General features: G+C 35.3%; 2 long non-coding RNA genes across 5 annotated transcripts; one reads left to right on the top strand and one right to left on the bottom strand.

Moving 5' to 3' along the window:
- The first annotated feature begins 2,207 nt into the window (after nt 1-2,207).
- LOC108810350 (uncharacterized) lies at nt 2,208-4,436 on the top strand. Of its 4 annotated transcripts, XR_001943049.2 has the most exons (7): nt 2,208-2,602; nt 2,698-2,777; nt 2,950-3,096; nt 3,180-3,287; nt 3,532-3,644; nt 3,740-3,977; nt 4,080-4,436. It is a non-coding gene; the product is annotated as an uncharacterized LOC108810350 (long non-coding RNA). The 4 variants fall into 4 exon arrangements; XR_008935688.1 differs by having other exon boundaries at nt 2,713-2,777; nt 3,740-4,436; XR_008935687.1 differs by having other exon boundaries at nt 2,209-2,602; nt 3,535-3,644; nt 3,740-4,436.
- A 5,719-nt stretch (nt 4,437-10,155) lies between these two features.
- On the bottom strand, nt 10,156-13,784 carry LOC108835779 (uncharacterized). Its single transcript, XR_001947012.2, has 6 exons — nt 13,229-13,784; nt 12,645-13,011; nt 12,404-12,563; nt 11,441-11,742; nt 10,956-11,367; nt 10,156-10,862 (listed from the first exon to the last, which is right to left on the bottom strand). It is a non-coding gene; the product is annotated as an uncharacterized LOC108835779 (long non-coding RNA).
- Nucleotides 13,785-15,699: the final 1,915 nt, after the last annotated feature.

Here is a 15,699-nt window from a genome sequence, read left to right as displayed (position 1 = left end):
TTATAAGAGTTTTGAAGACGGGTTGGATGTTTGTGTGTCATGTTTATATGAGTATAAGCAAGGTATGCGTGTGATTCTGGTGATTTTCCAGTTTGTGTGAGCTTAGCATAGGAGTGAGCTTTGGAGAGGTGATGCTCTGCGACGGTAACACATGGCAGGAGAAGTTGACGAGGGTTTGTTCAAATGGCTCCTCCGAGTTGGGTCAGAGCAGTCGCACTAGAGACGTTTGGGGCTATGTCGGTCATCCACATCCTCTTCCCAACTCATATCTTCGTCCCTGATTGCACAAATCTATAATCTTTTTTGACATTGAAAACTGCGTCCCTTTGTTCATGGCCATAAAGTAAGCATATACACTCATACATGTACGTGTTATCTATTGTTTTTATATGTGAATTATTTGATGAAACATTTTTTATGCAAACCAAAGAACTGGTGAGTGGACCAATCATCATTACAAACAAAGGTCAATGTACTTTTTTTTCCCTCTATATACATACAAGTTTTATGTCTAAATTTAAAAGAATCTAAGAGATCGATCAAGAGTTGCACCTCTGCCATCAATGGGCACATAGTGCAGCCATATACTGAAATGGCTAATCAAATAGAGAAATAGACGGATGAAAAGAAGACTGTAAAAGTTCAAAAAGAAAAAAAAAAAAGAAGACTGTACAGCAGAAGTGTCTGAAGCTCCAAGGATCCAATTAACACATACAAAAACAATGCACATAAAGTGTCTTTCTCAATCACATGTGCCATTGAGAATAGTGTTGTCTTTTGCGTATATTTTGCAAATGTGTGTGGTGAACACCTAGCCTCTCCATGTCAACTTTTACTGATAAAACACTTGGCCATCTTCTGATTCTCTTTTTTTTCGGGTTGCAAATACAAACTGCAACAGCCTAAAAATAATATTTTCCCGGTAGAGATCCAAAGCTCTCTTATTTTCACATGTTTAAAAAAAACTGTAATCTACATTGATAATCAATCACTCAATAGAGGAAAGGAATAATAAACAGTGATATCGTAACACCAAACATTAAGTGAAACTTTACTAATAAACACTTCCATCGTATAATAAATATTCAACAATATGCAAGTATAACTAAACGAATGACAATTTTTTATATCAACAGAACTACATGGGGGGGAGTCTATATAATTTAGAACCTGAAGAGAATTTTTTTTCTTTTTGAGAAATGATTTTGGAAGATTTAAGAAATAGTCTGATCTAAGTTTAAACTAAAAACTTCACTAAAAAACACTTAACAATGACTGAAAACTGTTACAAATCACAACTTTAAAATATTTCAAAACGGTTAAATACTTTATAAAATAAAAATCCAATAATTGAATACGAAATCGTAGAACCTACAATTTTGAACATTGCTACCGTGGGGTAGATGATACAAATATACTAAAGATTCATAATGGTCTTACAATGTTCATAATCTGGTTACAGGACCAAGTTCAAAATATTTATCGAAATATACTAAAGAGTATGTGGTGTTTGAGGCTTTAACTCATTAGTAGATTCTGGTTTCTAACGAGAGGTAAAAACTTATTTAGTTATTTTTTGGTTTAAGCAAAAGAGGAGTTTCGTTGAGTTGTTTTTATTGTATGTTTCAAGCCAAAACAAATATTCCTAGATTATTCAAGAGATAGAGATTCAGTGTACGAATTATTTGGATGATCATTGTTTTAGTCACATCTATTATCATATGTATAAGTTTCATTTATGATTTTCTGTTTTATCATATTTGTTTTCTGTATAAAGTAAAAAAAATTGATTTTAATTAAAAATTTAATATTATTAAATATTATCAAAAAATTTAGAAGTGATAAAAAACAATGATGTATTACATTTTAAATATAAAACAAATAAAACAATGTTTTATTTCTACTTATATGAATAGTATGTATATAAATTAATGATTCATGAAAATAAAACTATATGTTTAAAAAATCATAAATGAAACACTGTATTATCAATACAATACTAAAAGGAGAATAATTTCAACTCTTAGCCTGTCCATGTCCTCAATTTAAATCATCCAATAGAAAAAGAGAGATTCGCCACGTCAGATTCGTCACTTAAGTTATTTGGGCTTCGAAATCACAGGCCCGGATCGTCCAAATTCGATAAGCCCCTGAAGCCCATTTCACGGCTGAGACCCCTTTCTCCTTTCCGCGAAGAACAGACCTTAATTTTGAAAAATCAATTGTCTGATTGGTTTCCTCTTCCTCTTCTTCGTTTCCTCCGTTTACCAATCTCTTCCCTCCTCACTCCTTTAGACCTGCATAAAGATTTAGTCTGTCTGAGGTCCTTTAGAAATCGTTTGGATTATAACCTTTCACTTTCTTACCCACGATGGAAAATCAAAAGCTTAACTTTTATTCATAAAACCCCACAAGAGTAAATCCCGTTTCAGTTGAAATTAGCAAACGAATTCACTAATCTCTTCAGATTCCCTCGAAGATTCCAAAAACCTGTGGGGTGAAGCAACCATATATCTCTTCTTCGTTTCTATGTTTCTGACCAGGGCGAGTTTAACTGAGAAATTGATTCTTACTTCCTCCTTCCCGAACTCTCTTATGCAAGGTAAATTGTCGGATTTCTTCTCTCTTTACAACACACTTTCAATCTCTGAAGGAAAAACAATTTACAAGCTTTAGTCAGTAATTTTCTCTTTTTAGCTTCCATTTAATCAGATATTGTAATCGAGAATCAGGAGAACACAATCAACGAAATCAAGCCTAAGAAGAGAAGAAACATGGTATTTCAAACAATACCCTTTATCTGGCATGCTATATTTTTGAATGCTTATCTTCATCCCTCGAAAGTGTTCATAAGTATTACTACTAGCTTATTCATGTGTTTTCTCTTCTTTTTTTTTTGTTTCCATGTCCTCCTGTCTTTTTACTTGATGTTTCCGCTGTTTTAATCAGGTTAGACTGGAGTGTGTCTGGCCAAACTGCACTAGCGGGAGAACAAGTTGAATTTCAACAGAAGTTACATGATCAGGATGAAATTCATCGCTTTCTCCTTTTCAAGCATTAGGAAACGGATTAGATGCAAAGCGAATCTTGGTCTGTGTAAGTCTCTGGTCAAAAAGCCATTTACTTACATAATTTTATTACTACTTGAATGGCTTTAATGTATTGTTGAAATCATGCAGAAGCATCTGTTCTTACCGAGTCCTTGATTTTTAATGAGGATTGTGGAAGCGTTTTGTAGTTGTTTAACCCTCTCCCTTACTCTTTCGTGCTGCTCTCTTCTTTGACCAGTAAGTGTTGTGGTTTTTGTTTCTGATCGTAAGCTTTCTTTCAAACTTGTCTTATGATCTCAAGCTGTGAAGCATGTTGGTAAAGTTTAAGACTATGCTTTTTAAGTTAGCTTTTGCCTGAAAAGTGACTCGAGTCTGTTGCTTGATAGCTGATTAGTTCAATGTTGGGTTTTACTTTTATGATTGAGATGCAGAAGTAAATTTCATAACCTTTTTTTGCTCTGATCAGTTGATTTTATTACAGCAGTTTCATGGATACCAAAATGGACTTCAAAGGCCATGCATGATGACGCTGAGCCTCCTTATAAGGAGAATATCAATGAGTTGATCGAGAATGCATGGCACTATCAAGGAAAGGTGAATTCTTTTCCCTTTCCTGTTTTTACTGGACTTTTTATAAACCACACTCTGATTTGTGGTTACATGTACAACATATGCTTTCTGAGTGACAGATGACGACAACGACGGGATACAGCGTGAAATACATAATGCTGAAGTTGCTCATTCCAAAGCTGTAGCCAAATGTTTTGAAAACCCATTGTTCTCTCATCGATCACAGCCAACTGAGTTTCTCAGTACTAGCAAGGTGATCAGGATTCAAACTGATAATGGATGGTGTTATATTTCATGCTAAAAATGTTCGAAGAAGCTATAGTGATGGGCATGTGATGATTCCAACGGTGTCGTCAGGTTACAAACATATTACCGAACTTCTTCTCAAATTACTTAGTTATTAAATTCACCAAAAGTGAAGTAGATGAGAGTAAACTTAATTTATTCTTTTCTTTCCAGGTTTCTACTAATCAAAGAGAGAGATTTGCAATGTTCGTGGAGAGGCTTGATCAGTCTAGCGGCAAAATCAGAGTAGAAGAACCATGATGGAGACGGAAGATCTTGGTGTCTCAGTTCTTCAAGATCTTGGTGTCTCAGTTCTTCAAGATCTGATAATGATCCCGCTGACAAATACCATCTCTTTCGATTGTATGACTTATTCTTTCGGGTAAGTGGAGGTGGATTGTCTTTATTACTTCTGATCATCTCTTAAGATGTTTCTAGAAGCTGTTGTATAGAAATTTTTTGTTGACGAGATTCAGTGTAGAATGTGTAACCTGGGACTGCGTCTTGATGCTTCTAATGCAATTAATTTAAGGGGGGTGTATTCAACCGAGAGTTTCAGGTGATTTGTATTAAAATGGCAAATCCACTGTTATTCAAACATGAATTTTAAAAACTCATTTAAAATCCACTGTTATTAAACTTGACATTTCGTAAAGTACTCTGAAATCCACTGTTATTGAAAATATTTTAAGTTGTGAGATTTTAAAGTTTTGAGGTGATTTTAGAGTGTTTGGGTGGAGTTTCTTAGTTAAAAAAAATAAAACTCAAATCCCATTGTTTTAGGTGATATTCTAGAGTAGTTTAACAAAAATCACCTAAATCTCTGCAACTTATTAAAATCATCTGAAACTCCATTAAAAATCAAATCACATCAAATGCTAAATTGAATACATCCCCCTAAAATCTTTGTTTTGTTGGAGCACCTTTTAATAGTATTAGAACTTATCAAGGCAAACTTATATGAGTTCCAAAAGTTTAATAGAGAATCAGGTGGAGAGGTTTATTTTACAATGCCAAGATTGCCGGTTAGCCAAAATTAATTACCACTCCCAAGGTTCACTTAAATAATGCTTTAGCAAGCCCTTTAGTTATAGAACTCAAATTTTGTGTTCTGGTGTCTATATTAATTACTAATATATTAAGCATATGACGATTTTGTTATCGTCGTCACCAATTGTTCAGTAAAATTGAATGAGAAGAAGTTGTTTGCACATGCCAACTATAACTTAACCCGATAAGTTGTATATGCTTCTACACAGTACAGTTATTCCCAAAGAAACAAGACCCATGTCAAAGTGAAACATTGAAATGCTGCATATCGGCAGTATACCAACTTTACAGCAATTCCAATAATATTAGGCAACTGCGATTGTGCCGTAGAGTTAAAAAGGAAAATCATGTACCACTTTCTAACTTCGACCCACCCTTACATGCAATAGCGTTGTGATTAAGGACCTGTGAAATACTTGCTCATATGCAGAGTTTGGTCTCACTCCTTCTGCTTTGATTGACGTATACGTAACAATACAATTTCTCACAGTAAGCCGTTGTTACTCCATAGCACCATTACTTTTCACTTCTATTTGCTATCAAAAGTACTAATAAAAATAAATTTATTGTTTAAATTTATGATTTGGGGTATAAAGTCTAGGTTTAGAGTGTAAGAGTCTGAATATAATATCTGGAGTTCAGCTTAATTTTTTTAAATATCAAAATAGAGAAAAACCAATAACAAATGCGGGGATGTCGTTATGAGGAAACTTACCACTATAATTAAACTATACTCTTTGAAAATGTATTTTTGAATATCGACATGATACATGATACATGATACATGATACATATAAAGGACAAGTCACTCAATCGACCGCTTAAGACATATGTTGATTTTTTTTGTTAGTATTAATATGTAAATATAATTATAATTATTTTTAATAATATATTTGTAAAGTTTTACTTTATTTTACAGAACTCTTACAAATAATATATTGAATAAGTATATTTTTAAATAATAATTATTTAAAATATGAATTTTTATTAATTAATAATGAAGTGTTTATGATAATAAATATTAATATTGATATATATATATATTAACTTGACTAAATTATGTTTACCAATCAGTAATGGACTGAATTAGTTTATAAAGTTTTTGTGTAATTTATATAATATATATGATATATGATATCAGATAAAATATAAAAATACATATTGTTGTATTAGATAAACCGGTTTCTGTTTTCAAATTGTCCGGTTTGGATGAACCGGGTTGTTGTTTGACATTTTTTTTTAATTTTATTTATTTTCGAGTATGAGCAACTTATTCAAACAACAGGGGATTTACATTATTAATCAATATATCTTATACATCAGTCAACATTTTTTCATCGACTTTTTACTTATGTTTTAAGTTCAATTATATTTACGGAACTAACAGTTATTTATTCTACTTTATTACATTAATCTATAAAAACTATTTATGCTATTCTTCTTTCACCTAAACAACTACAAAACAAAATAAAACACTACTATCATTAGCCATTGTCAAAACTACTATCATTAGTCATTGTCAAATGAATAAAAAAACATTTTGAATTTATTATAAAACAAAACATGTGAACCCGGATAAGTGTTGAAATTGTTAAGTTTAAATAATAGTATATATACTTTTATTGCTTATTTTGTTGAAGGAAGATGAATTCAAATTTATCAAATTCGATAAATATACCAACTTGTATTATGCAATGATAATCAACAAAAGCCAAGGTTAAAGTTTAAAAGAGGTTATCTTATATCTGCCTAAACCTATGTTCTCTCATGGTCAACTTTGTGTCGCTCTTTCACGTGTCACAAGCAAAGCAGGATTAACGATCATTAAAGACAAAGACTCACACCAGCTCAAGGTAAAAAACATTGTCTACAAAGAGATCTTCAAAGGTCTTCTCTCCCCCCTCCTCCCCCCACACACACATGTATTGTAATTTAAATTATAATGCCTCGATCCCAACAATTTTAAAATATCTTCTCATAAAAAAAGAAAACTCCAACAGATTTATAAAACACAATAGGGCATTCACTTGAAGACTTACAAATAGTTCTTATTCATCTATATCAAGCATGTATCTTTAACCTCTTATAACCATTGTTTCGTATCTACTTAAATAAATTTAACTAATTTACTTTTTATCCATTTCAGGCTACTTTTATTATAGACCATCACAGACTTTATTCTTCAGAATAATTAAACTCTTTCTTACATTATTTACGTTACTATAAGTAACCTTTTTACTCTTTTTTTATTGGTTACATACACTTAATAACTATCAGATTTCAAATAATTGTGTGAAATAGAATACTCCAATCCGAGACAAAATCCAAAACTTATGATCTTAAACTTAACAATTTCAACACTTATCCGCGCGTAGCGCGGAGATCGAATCTAGTTACACTAAAAAATCATAAATTTAGTAAAACCAAAGTTCAAAGTTTAAATCTGCCAAAAACGGAAAATAGCCGAAAATTAAAAATATGTTGGAGGGAGAGTTCGTACCCTGGCCCAGGCACCTGCATGACGGATACCCCTATGTCGAATGAGACATCAGGTAAAAAAATTAGAGATTTGAAAGTATCTTCGGCCACATGTATGTAAACATCTAACTATGTAAATAAGTGTGTTCTATTTAACAAATACAGATGATTCAGGTTTTGGAAGAACAAAATATTTAAATAATCATTATAAAAAACTGAGTAAACCACATATATTCGGAATATTCTGGATAGTGCGGTTTCTTAAAAATCACATCTATTCGGTATATTATTGATTACTAAATTAAAACCACTTTTTAATCTCGGCTAAGTTCAATTATAATTGGTTTGTTTTTACTGGATTGAGCACTCTTAAATAATTCACCGACTTTCTCATTGCTTTGAGAAATACAACACTCTCATTCCAAATACAAACATTGAAACATATGATCGGGAAATAAACTATCAACATACTTTTCCGCGCGTAGCGCGGAGAAAGAATCTAGTATATATAATGAGGGACTTTCCTCTCTTCTCAGTGTGTCCAACTCAGCATATTTTTAATGATTTGTGGGCCCCATATTTTTCTCGGTTTGGTTAGGACATTTGTTCTCCAGTTTGATTTCGGTTTTCCTCTTTGGTTCAGTCAATGATTTGTGGGCCCCATATTTTTCTCGGTTTGGTTAGGACATTTGTTCTCCCGTTTGATTTCGGTTTTCCTCTTTGGTTCAGTCATTTGGTACGTTCGGTTATGCATATGAGTTTGGTTAATGAACTGAACTCTGCGTTTTGTGATTGATACAGTATTAGGGTTTCAATGTTATCGTCTTTTGTCTCTTCAACTTCACATTCTCCTCAGATCTTAGACTGCAAAGACAATGAATTCTTCTATCATCTCTTAGCCTCTCCTAGGTTCAACGTATTTCTCTTAATCTCGCCAATAAATGTTATTATCATTAAGCTGGTGACCTCTCCGTTGCCTTCACGTCGAATCACTAAAATGGAGAGGGTTGAGAGTTGGGATAAACACCCACAACCACTCTCTGTTAATCTTCTTCATCAAGCGTTGCAAGATTCTTCGATAATGTCTTCTTCCGGTGCTGTGACTGTGACTCTTTTGCTCACCATGGAAGTCCAAACATGCTGTGTTATTACGAATACTTCATAACTCCCACTCGAGCCGTTTCGACCGGTGGTTACATTTACTTTATACATAACGACTTTCCAGCGATGAATTCCACCTATAACTCCTTCATCATCTATTGTTTTCTCCATTTCCTCTGTTCTTTCACTTTCGAAATAACTGAACTTATGGCAAAGATCTTATTGATATTCTCTCCTCTGTCAGGTAAATTTTTGGTAGTGACATTTCTTTTAAAATTATTGAGATTTGATGTCTTTTTATCCTCTTTAAAATGAAACGCTTCTGATTTATTGGAATTAAAGCTGTGATTTTGTAGGATCCATGATCCACCAAAGAGATATGCAAGGCTCTGCGAACGAACATGGTCTTGAAGGAAAAAAAGAAAAGCAAAGATAAACTGAAAGTTATCGTATAGGTCTCTCCCACCACTTCTCCAAACTATCTGATTGCTGTGAAGAATGCTTAATGTTCTCTCTTTGACTCATCGCTTGAAGAATACATTGCTTCTTCTGTGTCTTCTCCCTTCGCAAAGGTTTTTCTTCTCTTAGATCATAATCATGTCAAATACATATTACTATATTAGGGTCTCGCAATATCTATTAACTCAGAGAAACTTACAAGCTTAATAAGGTCTTAAGCTCCGCTTTCATTGACATTTATTTTCTTCCCTCGACATCGGGTTTGATGTTATATTTGGACATGCCGTTGATAAATATCCTGGAGACACTGATCTGAGACGCCACTTTGTGTTCTTCTTCGTACAGGTTGTAAGATATATGGTTGCATTGATTTCTGAGAAGAGACTTTGCAAAGGTACTAAAAATATTGAGCAGATTCAAATATCAAAAGGATCAAGAAAGACAATAAATTATAATCAAGTCGTCGAGGCAAAGATCTTAGACGCATCTTTAAGGTAAGGGAGATAGAAAAAAGGACCACCGCCGATCCAAAAATCTTCATTGTAATAAGACTTTATACCTTCCGTGGAAGGCAAGCAAAGAGACATCTTTGTAGGAAGCTTGTACATGGAGACAAGCTGCGAGGGAACAGATAAGTAAGTGGTTGTTAGCGAGACCAATGGATCCACCGAAATCCTTGGGGGTAGGTTTCAACGCAGTAGCATCGTCAGTGCACGTCAAAGTAACGTAGAGATCTTTTCGCCGTCCATGGAGTATATTCCATTAGGTGTGTATAGTAAGCCAATGATGTCTTGAAGGAGCCTGGTATTGACTGGTCGATCTTGTCTGATGGAGTGGTAAGAAGTGGATTTGGCGGCGGTGGAGCAGTTTAGTAATAGAGGCGTGGCTCTGTTGAGGTCAATAAGGAAGCTTTGGCTGCGGAGGTTCGGGCCGATGGTCAAAGGCATGCAAGGAGTAGAGATTTGTGGTCTTGTCTTTGTAAATAAGGGTGCAGAAAATTGAACCTTTGGTTTGTAGTAAGACTGAGATGTACTTGCTTCATGGATAATTAATGATGAGTGAAAGCACTGAGAAGATCACAGGATGAACAAATTCTTAATGGACATTACTTCGTGGATAATGATTATATTTATAAAATGACATAGACATTGACCTTCTTCATTTCTTTTTCCAATTTAGATTTAATATATCCGGTAGCTTTTGACATTTGAATATGAATATATCTGTGGAGAAACATCTTTACCAAGAAACAAGTTCAAAATGTAAAAGATAAATATTCATGAATCTCGACAGTCAGTAACTTGTGAAATCAGACTACCCACTGCTCCTCCTTTCTACTACACTGCCATCTATGCAGCAAACACCTATCAAGAGAGAACAGATCTCTGGGTGGAGCTTACTGATATTTGTGCTACCTTCTCTCTGGATTCCTCTCCTTGGATGATAGCTGGTGACTTCAATGAGATTATCCACCATAGGGAGCACTCTAATCTGGCTGTCGACTCTTTCACTTCGCCAATGACTGAGTTTGGACATTGCCTTCATCAACTAGGTGTCTTTGATCTCCGTTATAGTGGACCTCTTTATACCTGGACCAACTCTTGCCCATCCTCTCCTATAGCCAAAAAACTTGACCGTCTACTTGTAAATAGCCTTTTCATTGCCTCCTTCCCTAATGCATTTGCCTCTTTCCTCCCGCCGCTCCCATCCGACCATTCCCCCTGCTTATCAAACCTCGCTTTTCAGCTACCTACTGCAGGCACCCAACCTTTCCGTTTCCTAAACTACCTCACTAAACATCTGACCTTTCACCAAGTGGTATCACTAGCGTGGGCTGAAGCCGGAAGCACTGCTGCAAATCTCACAAACCTGTGTTGGAAGCTAAAAAGCATTAAAAAAGATTTGAGAGCACTAAATAAGCAAAATTATTCAAATATTCAGAAAAGAGTGTTAGAAACTAACAGTTTGTTACAACTTGCGCAGGTAGACTCATTGCAAAACCCTTCTCAGCAAACGTTTCAAACAGAAAGAGACCTCCACGCAAAATGGTCTTTCCTTCGAGTGATAGAAGAGTGCTACTTCAGACAGAAGTCAAGGATTAATTGGCTGGCAGAGGGAGACTTAAACACTACTTACTTCTTCAGGATCTGCCAAACAAGAGCGAGCTATAATGCGATACGATCATTCATTCTGATTTCGGGTATTGTCATTACTGATCCTCTGGAGATGAGTGCCCATGCTGTAAACCATTTCCAATCAATCCTAGGCCAGAGGGCGTCACCAGTAAACTATCTTCACTCCCCGGTGGAATGGTTCTGTTCATTAACGAGTTTCAGATGTCAATCAGCACTCTCACAGAAGATGACAAGTGTTCCTACAACAGAAGATGTCAGGAAACTATTCTTCAAACTAAATGCTAATAAAACCCCAGGGCCTGACGGACTTACTTCGGGGTTTTATAAAGCTTCTTGGGATATTGTGGGAGAAGAAGTATCAGCCTCCATTATCCACTTCTTCACAAACTGCTTCCTGCCTGCATCGACAAATTCAACTATCCTTGCCTTGGTCCCCAAGTTTCCTGGAGCTTCGAAGATTACTGATTTTAGACCCATCTCTCTGCTCAACACGCTATACAAAGTCATATCTCGCCTTCTGGTGGTGCGTTTGAAGCCAATCCTTGTAGACCTTATTGTGCCTAATCAAACTGCCTTCGTCAAAGATCGTTTGCTTGTCGAGAACACCACGCTAGCTGCAGAGTTAGTAAATGGTTATCACAGGAACAAAGGAGTAAAAAAGATCACTATCAAAGTAGACATCTCTAAGGCTTTTGACACTCTATCCTGGGACTTCCTCCTCAACTGCCTACAAGCAATAGAGCTCCCTCAACCACTACTAACTTGGCTCTGGACTTGCATCTGTACCCCCTCTTACATGGTTGGCTATAATGGTTGCGTCAGTGGGTACTTTAAAGGTAAACGGGGGCTGCGCCAGGGTGATCCCTTATCTCCCTATTTGTTTGTTATTGCTATGAACTTCCTGTCCCTAATGCTCAATAAAGAGGCGGCAGTCGGTTCTTTCAACTATCATCATCAGTGTGTAAAAACCAAACTGACGCACCTCTGCTTTGCGGATGATCTACTGATTTTCCTAGATGGTTCACTAACTTCTCTACAGAGAGTACTTCAAGTGCTAAAAGAGTTTGAGTTGCGTTCAGGCCTAGCGGTTAGTATGCAAAAATCTTGTTTCTTTTCTTCTGGCCTATCGGTTCAAGAGGTGGAGGCTATCCAAGTTTCTACAGGGATGCCAAGCGGAACTCTACCTATCCGCTATTTAGGGGTCCCTCTCTGTACTAAAAAGCTAACTCTGCAAAATTGTGAACCTCTAATACACCAGGTGAAAAGGCGGTTTACCTCTTGGAGCGCAAAGACTCTATCTTTCGCAGGACGGCTGATGTTGATTAAGACTGTTGTTGCGGGAATCACTACATTCTGGTCTGCAGCTTTTATTCTTCCAAAGGCCTGCATCTCTAGAATCAATTCTTTATGCGGGTGTTTTCTCTGGAAGGGTAACCTGGAAAGTCACCACTCAGCAAGGGTGGCCTGGTCTGAAGTAACAAAAACTAAAGAAGAAGGAGGGCTAGGAATACGAGACCTGAAACGTTGGAATAAAGCTTCTTGCATGAAGTTCATTTGGCTCTTGTTTTTCCGACATGGCTCTCTATGGGTTGCTTGGTTTAAAAGGGAGATATTGAAGGATGACATCAGTAACTTCTGGACGGTGAAGCCGAATCAATCTATGTCCTGGATGGCTAGGAAGCTGTTGAAGATGAGGAACACAATATTCCCGTGGATTACAGTCCGAGTAGGCAACGGCTTGAACACACGGTTTTGGTCTGATAACTGGACACCTTTTGGGGACCTTGCTAACTACTTATCAGCTACTAAAACGTCGCACCTCGGTATCCCTTGGAAAGCTTCATTGGCTTCTCGATATGTGGACGGCGCTTGGAATTTCCCCCCTGCAAGATCGGAAAATCAGGTCAATTTGGCTACTTACTTAACTACACTTGAACTGCAGGATCAAGAGGATGAATATGAATGGCGGGTTGGCAACAATTCATCAGGCAACTACTCTACAAGATTAGTGTATGAAGAACTAATGGGGTCTCTTCCAAAGAAGGACTGGTTTACAGCGGTATGGATTAAGAGAGGAATCCCTAGGCAGAGTTTTCTCACCTGGTTGTTTGTTCTCAACCGATGCCCAACGAGAGATCGCCTGATAAGTTGGGGACTTCAGACTCCGCCAAACTGTCTTCTCTGCAATTCTGGAATGGAATCGCGTGATCATTTGCTCTTTAACTGCTCTTACAGCTTCGCTGTGTGGAAGGAAGCTGCTGCCCGATGTTCCTACGCGGCAACTTCAGATTGGAACTTAACACTAAGCCACATGCAGAACCTCCCTCCTAGGCGCCACTCTACGCAGCTCCTTCTCTGGTCCTGGCAGGCTTCAATATACCATCTCTGGACTGAGAGAAATTCCAGGCTCCACCGTAATAGCTTTCGATCACAGGACTCGGTGATCAATCAAATTGATCTCCAGATCAGAAACAAAATCTCCTCACTAAGATCAGCTCAACCGATACTCTCCTCTACACTCCTTCAGCTTTGGTTCTCTACAGCTTAATTATTTCCAGCGTACTACGGGTTGTTCTGATCATCATCATCACTGCTTTGTTTTCTCCGAATTCAGAGTCGAGAGAAGTCGAATGGGTTCTTACTATATGGGTCTCTTTGGGTTAGATTAATTGGGCTGGGCCCTTTTGTAACTATAAGCTTCAAGCTGTAAACCTTTTATTTCCCCTTTTCTGCATTTATATAAGAAAGCCTTTCTTCAAAAAAAAAAAAATGTAAAAGATAACGTATTGATAACACTGTTGCTGATGTTTCTGATATGTTTCTGGTGACTACGAAACTTTCTCACAACTTTTCTTGGTTCCACAATCTGATTTTTGTTTTATAATCTTGGCTTTCGCTTCTGATTTGTTTCTTGTATCAAAACTTCACTTTAATATATCAATTAAAACCTCTTCAACTAAACCAAAAAATCACCCAAATCCACCACCTTTTACATTTTTTTTAAGTATTAGAAAACTTTTATTGTCAACTTGTTATATACATGTTACTAGGTGTTTTGCCCGCATATGCGGGCATAAATTTTTTATAAATACTTATTAGTTTATGTCTTACTAATCTAAAACCAGCATAATAAATTATTATTTATGTTTTTAACCAATTAAATCAAACATCAGAATATTTATATATGTCAAATATCTTTTATCAAAATATATATGTCAAATATTAGTGTGTTAAGTTTTTTTAAAACACTCATATCTTAGAGATAGTTTAGAAAATATATTTATATTTTTTTGGTTGACTAATATTTAATTATAAATTGTTTTGTATCTTAATTTTTTTAACTTTATAATAAAAATATTGTTTTCAGATAGGCACACAATATATATATATATATATATAAGAGTTATCTTATTTTATTTTTTTAAAAATTCTATAATATTATTTTGTAATCAATTATTTAATATAGCATATTATATATAAACTTTATATCATTAAAATAAAATTCGTTTTTATTTATATATAAATTCAGTAAGGGTATTATTTAAGTTAATAAAATAGTGAATAGTTAGAAACTAATAATAAACCAATAAACTATCTAAAAGTCTAAAACCTAATAAAAATATGACAAATAAGAAAAGCTAATATAACATATAAATTTATGACTAATAGAAATAAAATTCGTTTTTATTTATACAAGATTCATCAAAGCTATTTTTGAAATTAATAAATTAGTGACTCAGCTAAAAACAAATAATAAATCAATGATAATTTAGTTTAAATTTAATAAAACATGACAAATAAACAAAATTAGCTAAAATTATGGAGAACATGACAAGTAAGCAAAATCACTTCATAAATAATAGTATAGATAGATACTATACGTATACACTAATAATTCATACAACAAACAACCAAATACTGAAAACTAAAACCACCTACTTTGTGTTAAAACAAAAAAAAACACAACTGATCTATCCCCACTTATTGATCCATCGCAGCACACCAAATACAAAATCCCTCTAAAATGGGTATCAATATTTTTTTTTTCCAAAATGGGCATCACTATCCACACGGCATACATGTTTCATACTAAGTGTAATTTCACCTTTTTTTACTGCAAGCCAACATTGCATGCAAATCTTTGACTTTACATACAAGGAAGGATTCTCTCAACCTAGCTCAGCCTCTGATTGATTGGTAGGAATCACATGTATCATTGTCAATAACCCCGCGCTTGCGCGGGGCACCGCCCCTAGTATATTTAAAAGATCAAGCTTTGTTCTCAGAAATGACATACACATAGCCTAAATAATAACTGCCGACCATGATAATCAAACTTTATCATGATCTAAAGTATACTATCATATTTTCAGCTTCATCCTCCTCCATGGTTCCTCAATCGCTCAGCCACAACATTCTGACTTTTCCCACAACCCCAATCCTTTTTTTTTCATCCCCTTCTCCACAAGCTCTTCCTTCTGTAAGGTAATAGGCTTGATGATTATATTACTGTGACAATGTTACATATATATATTACATCAGAATGCTCAAGGCATTTAATCCAATATATT

Source organism: Raphanus sativus, chromosome 6 (assembly GCF_000801105.2).
Source record: "Raphanus sativus cultivar WK10039 chromosome 6, ASM80110v3, whole genome shotgun sequence".
Classification (NCBI taxonomy): Eukaryota; Viridiplantae; Streptophyta; class Magnoliopsida; order Brassicales; family Brassicaceae; genus Raphanus; species Raphanus sativus.
This window is presented reverse-complemented; position numbering and strand designations above follow the sequence as displayed.